The sequence below is a fragment of the Nematolebias whitei genome, chromosome 2 (assembly GCF_014905685.2).
Source record: "Nematolebias whitei isolate Nwh7 chromosome 2, NemWhi1, whole genome shotgun sequence".
In the NCBI taxonomy this organism is placed as follows: domain Eukaryota; kingdom Metazoa; phylum Chordata; class Actinopteri; order Cyprinodontiformes; family Rivulidae; genus Nematolebias; species Nematolebias whitei.
This window is the reverse complement of record NC_056499.1, coordinates 24016298-24024425: the sequence shown is the minus strand read 5'-3', so window position 1 is coordinate 24024425 and position 8128 is coordinate 24016298.

The following is an 8128-nucleotide window of genomic DNA, read 5'->3' as shown; positions in this document are numbered from 1 at the left end:
ATGTTGAGTTTTGGAAGAATTAGTAGCAGTCCCTGTAGCATAGGTCATCTATTTACACATTTGTAAAGGCAGCTGTGATACTAATAAATAATCAGTTTTTTACTTTGCTGTACAGTAGTTCCTCGTTTATTGTGGGGGATCTGTACCCCGAATCCCCGCGATAAGTGAAAAACACTCTTGGGATATTCTAAATAATGTTTCTAAACTCTAAACACTCTAGAAGAGCACAGAATGTCATGATTTCAGCTCCCTGCCTCATCTGCTCTTTGCCACCTAGCACTCTTGGCCACGTCCACATCTCCGCTCTGCATGGAGAACAGCCTGATCAGCTGCAGCAGGAAGCTTATCCTGCAGTAAGGGCTGCACAGAGGTGCAGGGGGAAGCTTTTTCTGCAGCTCTGGGATGCACAAATGTGCATCAGGTGTTAAATAATTTAAAACAATTTATTTTAAACGAACATTCCATGCCCATCATTCAGCTTATCCATCAATCAGCCAATTGTGTGTCATGTCCAGTCTTATTTTGAAAAATCGCAATAGAGTGAGTCTGCGATAAACAAACAGCAAAATATTGAGGGACTACTTTACTCTGAATGTCATATTTTCCAGGTTCATCTATTTTTCCAGTAAAACAATGCAATATAAATCACTTAATGGTATGCTGCCTTCATTAATCTCCTCCTACATGTCACTGTGTGAGCGCAGTTACAGCGTGCACCCTCAGGACATTATTACCTGCAGTGCTCCCTCATTGTTGACTGAACTAGGCAAAAGGGCCTACTCCTACTCTGCTCCTGTTTCCTGGACCATCTTGCAAAAAGATCTGAAGCTCTCGACCTTGACCTTTATAAGTGGCTTTAAACATCTGTTAAGTTCCTGGAAAAAACCAATGCAGACATGTTCCTGTTATTAGTATCCTACATCACCTACAACCTAGCTGTTTTTGTTTGTTTGTTTGTTTCATTTTTTAATATAATTTTATTTCACTTGTGCTTCTCAGTATGCTTCATTTTACAAGTGTCTACTGTTGTCTTTGTTGTCCTCTGTTGTCATCACTCTTTGTTAGGATCAGGTCCCCGAGGCTCAGTGGGATTAACCTGTATAAATAAAGGTTAAATGAATACACTTATTACACAAACTTGAATTTGAAAGAAAAGGGCATATGTCCAGGCTACACTTCAACATATCTAACAATATGTTTGGAGGATGTGTAAAGGAGCACTTTGACAGCAATAAACTCAAATTATCACACATCTTCAGATGTGTTTAAATAAATGGGATGGAAGAACACCATTACAGAAGAACTTTACTTACCAGAACGAAAGACGCCATTTTAAAATGGTAAAAAAAAAAAATTAGTAACAGTTGCTTTTGAAGATTGTTGCTGGCTAGAAGTAAAAACAAACAAACAAACAAACAAACAAACAAACACAACAACAACAACACAATCCTTGATGTATAGTACCACACAGAATGATGCTGGCAAAGCAAAACATAAAATAACAGAGGGTATGTCTGAAATTAAATATGTGGGGTTCTATACTTTTTATGACTTTTGTCTCGGTAACCAATATTTCCACTCCAGGTATTTTTAGTTTTTTTTTTTAACTATTCTCACCAGGATCTTTTTTGGTTGAATTGTCCTCTACCAATTCAAAATTTGTCCACAGATGAGTCATTAACACCTTATCCTGCACCCATTCTTCAGCCCCACCTTACCACCGCTGCATGGGCGGCCTGTGCTTTCTTAATGGATCAATTAGCTGCTTGAGAAGGTTTCCACTCCCCCACACATCCTATTTAGCCAAATTTGCATGTGCCAGTTTAATTGTGTCCCTATCTCCTCTCACAAATTATTTACTTACTCACGCTCCCTCACTGCAAAGCTCCCATTGTCCTCAAGAGATGATGGCCTGACTGGAATGGCAATGTGTTGCCTTGATCAGAATTTGACAATTTGGCTAGTAAAGTAGGAAAAACCAGCAACATCCTCTACAAGTCTATTTATACAGAACTTGCTTTTTTTTTTTTTTAAATAACTAAATAGCTATAAATCAACAGACTTTTTTTTCTTTTCCCCACAATGGAAAGTAAGTTTACCTTGTGTTTCTGTTGTGTATTGGAGTTAAAACTTTTTCAGATTTGAATTGTAAACATTCAGACATGGAACAAAGATCCATTTATGTCCACAAATGAAAGCTGCATAAACAACGTTTCTACAGCAAGAGTGCTTTTTTGTGACTGGCTGACTTTTTACAATGGTCTTACTCCAGATCTATTCAAACACGGCGGTCTGCTGGCCTGAGGTCCATTTCCAGTTGGTTGACTGGGCATGAAATCGGAAAGGCATAACCCTCCTCTTCCACAGTGGATTAACATGATTTACATACAACAGTCTTTTGATTGTGCTGGACCACCAGTTAATCCTTTGTTCCCAAGAGTGTCGAACTGTGCCCCTCACCAAGTCTGTTATAAACTCCTACTGCCCTCAAGTGCAAAAAGAGTGTATTACATCCATAATTAGAAATCTAAACTCTTATGGCCTAACTCGCACATCTGCCATTTACTTGACTGATTATAAATGTATCAGAGCAAAGGGAAATAATTCTGTTTTATATACGTTAACAAATAAAATAAAAACAAATTTCTTAATTTGAGAAAATAAAAGTGCATTGTTACATTAATAAACCACAAATGATGTAAATTCTAAGGTATAGGTATTTTCTCAAAAAGTCACAAATTGCTTCATGTATTGATTTTTCATATGTGGTCAGAGACTGATCAATACATCCCAACATTTTTCAGTCAGGTCATCTGGACAGTTTCTTGTTTTGTGCTGAAACGTTTCACCTTCGATCCGGAAGGCTTCATCAGTCAAGGAAGCCTTCCGGATCTAAGGCGAAACGTTTCAGCACAAAAAAAGAAACTGTCCAGATGACCTGACTGAAAAATGTTGGATTGTGTACCTGGATTATTGAGCATGGACTTTGTTGATCAATACATTGTTCATTTCTTGAAGTACCCCAAGTGGCCACAAGGTGGTGGTAAAACACTGAGACACACTGAAATGCTTCTTTTAAAACACAAATCAACAAATCTGTTTTTTGACATTATTACAATTTTTTTTAAGTCAATGTGACACTTTCTGTCAGTGTTTACATCGAATTTCAAGATCAAAACGTTTTAGCAAATATGTATTTTAACATGGTTGCCAGTCAGATGGAAAGGTCCCAGTTCAAATGTCAACTGGGGTATTTTTGTGTGGAGTTCTCTTTGTGCCGTTGCCAGTGGGGGTAGTTTTTAGGTGTTATGACCCTATTGAGCAGCCCATAATCATGGATTTATTTCAATTCAATTTATATCTATAGCCCCAAGTCACAACAGAAGTTGTTTCAGGGCATTGTAAAAAACAAACAAACAAGCAAACAAACAAACCCATTCACATACTTGTACATTTTAAAAGCCAATTAGTAAAAATTGATCTACCTAAGGAAGCCAGCAGATTGTATTGAATCTTCACTTGGTTGTAGATGGATCAGCATCTATGTCATTATTATCAGCTGACTTTAGGTGTAAGTATGAATTAAGATCTGTTTTTGTAATGGCCCACTGGTGTTGGTTTTGTAAAGGATTGTTGATTTTTCCGAGGCAAAATCTGCTGTTTGCTAAAAAGAATTTAGCAAAGCATCCCCAAGACCCTAGACATTACTGGATTGTTTTATTAAAGCTAACTTATTTTACATTTAACAAAATGTAAGAAAGTATTTATATGGGGCAGCTGTGGCTAAGTGCAGAGCAGTCGTCCTCCAATGCAAGAATTGGGGGTTCGATTCCACTAGCAGTCACATGCTGAAGTGTCCCCGGGCAAGACACTGAACCCCTCATTACCTCTGATGTGTGTCCTATTGGTGTATGAATGTGATCCAGATTGTTCTTTGTAAAGGTAGAGTGCTGCATGAATGGGTAAATAAGCGCACAAATTGTGTTGTAAAGCACTTTGAGTATCTTGATCAGATAGACAGGTGCTATATAAGTGCAGTCCATTTACCATAAGACATTATTCATTTATATGTGAACACAGTTTGTCTGCATATTCAAATACAATTTAAAACAAAGCCATAAACTGAAAGAAAGGGGGAAAAAAGATAACTCGCTTATGATAGAGAAACACACTCTGTGGGTTGAAGATTTTATTTATTTATTTTAGTATGCAGGTACTTTAGAGCAATGTCATGCATAATTTGCACAACTGGAACGTCCAAGTGCTATATGCAGTCCAGATTGACCACTTGTTGAAAACATTTGGTGCATTGGAAAATAAAAAAAGTAGGGCAAAGTAGTCTTCTGGCTTTGGAGCAAAAATAAAAAAAATGTATCAAGGAATAAGCAAACATTTACTTAAAAAAAATAAAAATACAACCGATCCTCTTAGTTGCTATTATTTTCCCTGCTCCGAGTTTTATTTTTGGAAATGCGATTGCAGTTCAGTAAGGTCAAAATTTAAGCAAAGAACTTTACTTTCTTTTCTTTCTTTTTTTTTCTATACTGCTCAAGGTAGTGAACAGTATGTGTGTGAGTGTGCGTTTGTGTGAAAACACGCAACTCTTCCACTGTGCATCAGTACTCTCTGGTGAACAGAGGCGAGCTAATGGTACAGACCCCTGTCAGATTCAGGACCCCATCACAAGCATCCAGCCATCAGGGTTCAACCTATCTGCCCATTAACACAGAGGCTGCTGGATGCAGGCTATTTACACCGGGGGGAGCGTGAGCGAGCTTGACACAGAGCAGGCCTCTTTCCTACAGCATGCTCACCAGCCCACACTTTCCAAGGACATTACTGCTCCATTCCACCAGCTCTCTGATGGCAGGCTATCATTAGTGCACTTGCAAGAGACTAGAGAGGTGATAGCAGGGGAATTGTGGGCTTTCATATCCACAAGCTGGTCCACAGGATGCCAAGGAGAGTGTGGTAATTTAGCTCAGAGGTGATGGAAAATAGTGTGTTAGTTTAATGACAAGTTTGTGTAGCCATGTAAAAGCACTCATCAGGGAGCAGGAACCACAACGAAGGGAAACAAGGGACCGTATCAGTGTGTTCCCTCTATTCTGGCTTCAGCTCAGTTTTCATTTTTCTAATAATGTAACCACTTATGTTTGTGTGCAAACATTTTTGTCGAGCCAAAGCTTTTGCACTTCAGCTTGCAAAGCTATATGATTTCATGAACTCATTTAGAAATTAATAAATGAAGAAACATACAAGCAACTAATAAAATATACATAAATGAAAATAAGAAGAGTCAGGGAAAGATAACTAACTTTATCTGGTTTTTCAACTTTTTTAAAATCCTAACAACCAATAATCAGAGACTGCAGGCATTTTGGCTTTAAAACAGCTTCTTATGGAATACAATGAACTACTAAAATATGTCAGGTAGCTAATACACTTCCTGAAATGTGAATCAGTAATGACATTTATGGAAACTTGAAGTCAACACAAAATGTGAAAGATTAAAAAAAAAAACTATCCTAAACAAAACAAACAAAAAAATGCATCTATTAAAAAGGCAAAATTTAAAAGCACATAAAATTTGACGGACAAGTATTATTTTTTTAAATGTAATTTATGACATAAAACTAATCCAACAATAATAACCTAAAACTTCACATATCCTGAGGGCAGTTGCCAAAGGGGGAAAGAAAGAGCAGCATTTAATGCAAAGAACACCTTTACATCTGTCATGAACTACAGAAAAAAATCTGTTTAGTACATCTCAAAAATGATGCATGCGCAAGATAGCCTCCCACCCACACACACACAAAAGTTTGTCTTTCTACCTTTACAGAGATTTTGCATTAACTTCCATTCATTTGTCATTCATAGCCTAACCATGACCCTAACCTGAAACCTAACCCATCCTCAATCCACACTATGGGGCCTGGACTTTGGGCGAGCAGTTGGTCCTCACAATGTAGTATGTGTTGGAAAAATTGGCCTTTCAAGGAAGCAAATATAGTACAAAGACACACAAATAATACGTTTATTTGGTGTACCCACAGTAAACTCTTATTTTTCCCTCACCCGGGTCCAAATTTACAAAGTTTAATAACTGTGGAAGCCCATTTCCGCCATGAAAGAAAAAAAAAAGCCCAACAGGAAATCATAATTTTGAGTTTTAAAGTCAAAATTATGAAAATAAAAGTCATAATAATGAGTTTTAAAGTCATAATTATGAAAATAAAAGTCATAATTTCGACTTTTAAAGTCATAATTATGACTTTAAAACTCATTTATGACTTCCTGTTGGGCTTTTATTTCATAGTATATATGGGCTTCGATACTAAATGCTATATAAAGTGGCGATGAAAAGATATTTACATTACATACCTTTATTTAAAAGGACTGACAAAGGCAAAGGGACATACAATGAATGAATAAATCCATGTGCTATGCAGGGAAACTACCCATCTATGAAAGGAAGTTGCATCCCTGCAGAGTCACCGTGTCTGGCAAGGGACAAACTTCGAAATTAAATTTGGAACGTTGAAATTATGACTTTAAAACTTGAAATTATGACTTTTATTCTCATAATTATGACTTTAAAACGCGTAATTATGACTTTTATTCTCGTAATTATGACTTTAAAACTTATAATTTTGACTTTTTTTCTCGTAATTATGACTTTAAAACTTATAATTATGACTTTTATTCTCATAAATATGACTTTAAAACTCAAAATTATGACTTCCTGTTGGGCTTTTATTTTTTTCTTTCATGACGGAAATGGGTTTCCATAGGAACATAAGGCATTTAAAATAAATCAATATTTTATACTGAAAGACATTAAGTACTTAAACTTGAACATGCTATGTCACTTTAATCCAATTCTGAAAGGCCTGACTAATTTAAATCATTGATCCGTTCTAGTTATAGTCAAATGAGCACAAATACATTTTAGAACAGCTGCTTCAACTAACTAAAGTAGTGAGTATCTTGTTGTCTGATTAGATGTTTATTGGGTGTTACACAGCACATTTATGGTTAAACACTATCCACATTGCAGAAAAAGTAAAGATTAATTAAATTTCAGTAGTTTGTACTGATGTGCATGTTTCATCTAAACCACATTCAATACCAATTAAAAATTGGTACCACCAATTAAAATAGTAAAAAAATAATAATAATAATAATCTTGTTCCTAATAGATGCCTTTTCAAGATAAAAAAAATGATGGGTAAGATGTTTTGGACTTAAAAGTAAACTAATATGATCATTCATGTGTTGGTGTCTTGCTGCATTGTTTATTTATGAGTCTAATTCACTTTGAATTTTATCTCAAAAGAAGAAAAAAGGGGGAAAAAAATCAATCCCCTATCTCTGTCTCCCTTGGCAACAGGTTATAATCCATAGTTACGAGAAGCGGTTGCTAGGTGCGTTGCTGAGATACAGACCCTTCTCTCTGCTGGTGCTATGTAGGAGGCCAGTGGGTCCTTGATGATGGCGGAGAGATGAGGGACGGGTGAACGGATGACAAGAGATAGGACAATGGGGACAGGAAATGGATGCGCACACACCTGACAGAAGTTATATGAGCACAGGGACAAAGAGGGAACAGAAGAAAGGTGAAAATGGGAGCAGAGAGTAAAAAGTAAACGCAAAAAGGATAATACAAAAGTCTAAGTGGGCAATCTGCGCACCTCTATTTGCTACAATAGCTTCCTAGTTTGTGTGTCTCTGCATGTGTTTGTGTGCTTCTGTTCTGTGCGTACTTGTGCTGCATGTGTAAAACCGTAAAACTGACAGTGGAAAAGAAAGGAAAATGGAGAATCTGGTACACTCTGAAAAGCCTGCCGTCATCCTAAAAAGGTACACTGTTGACATTTTAACCTTTGTGTAAAAGCTCTTTTCTCAGAAAATTGAGATAATTTGAACTACAATAACTCATAAACACTTAAAAAAACAACATTGTGATGATAAATGGGCTATCTTGAAGAAACACACACACACATGCACACATAGAAAGACAGACAGACAGACGGACGGACGGACAGATAGACAGATAGACAGATAGACAGATAGACAGATAGATAGATAGATAGATAGATAGATAGATAGATAGATAGATAGA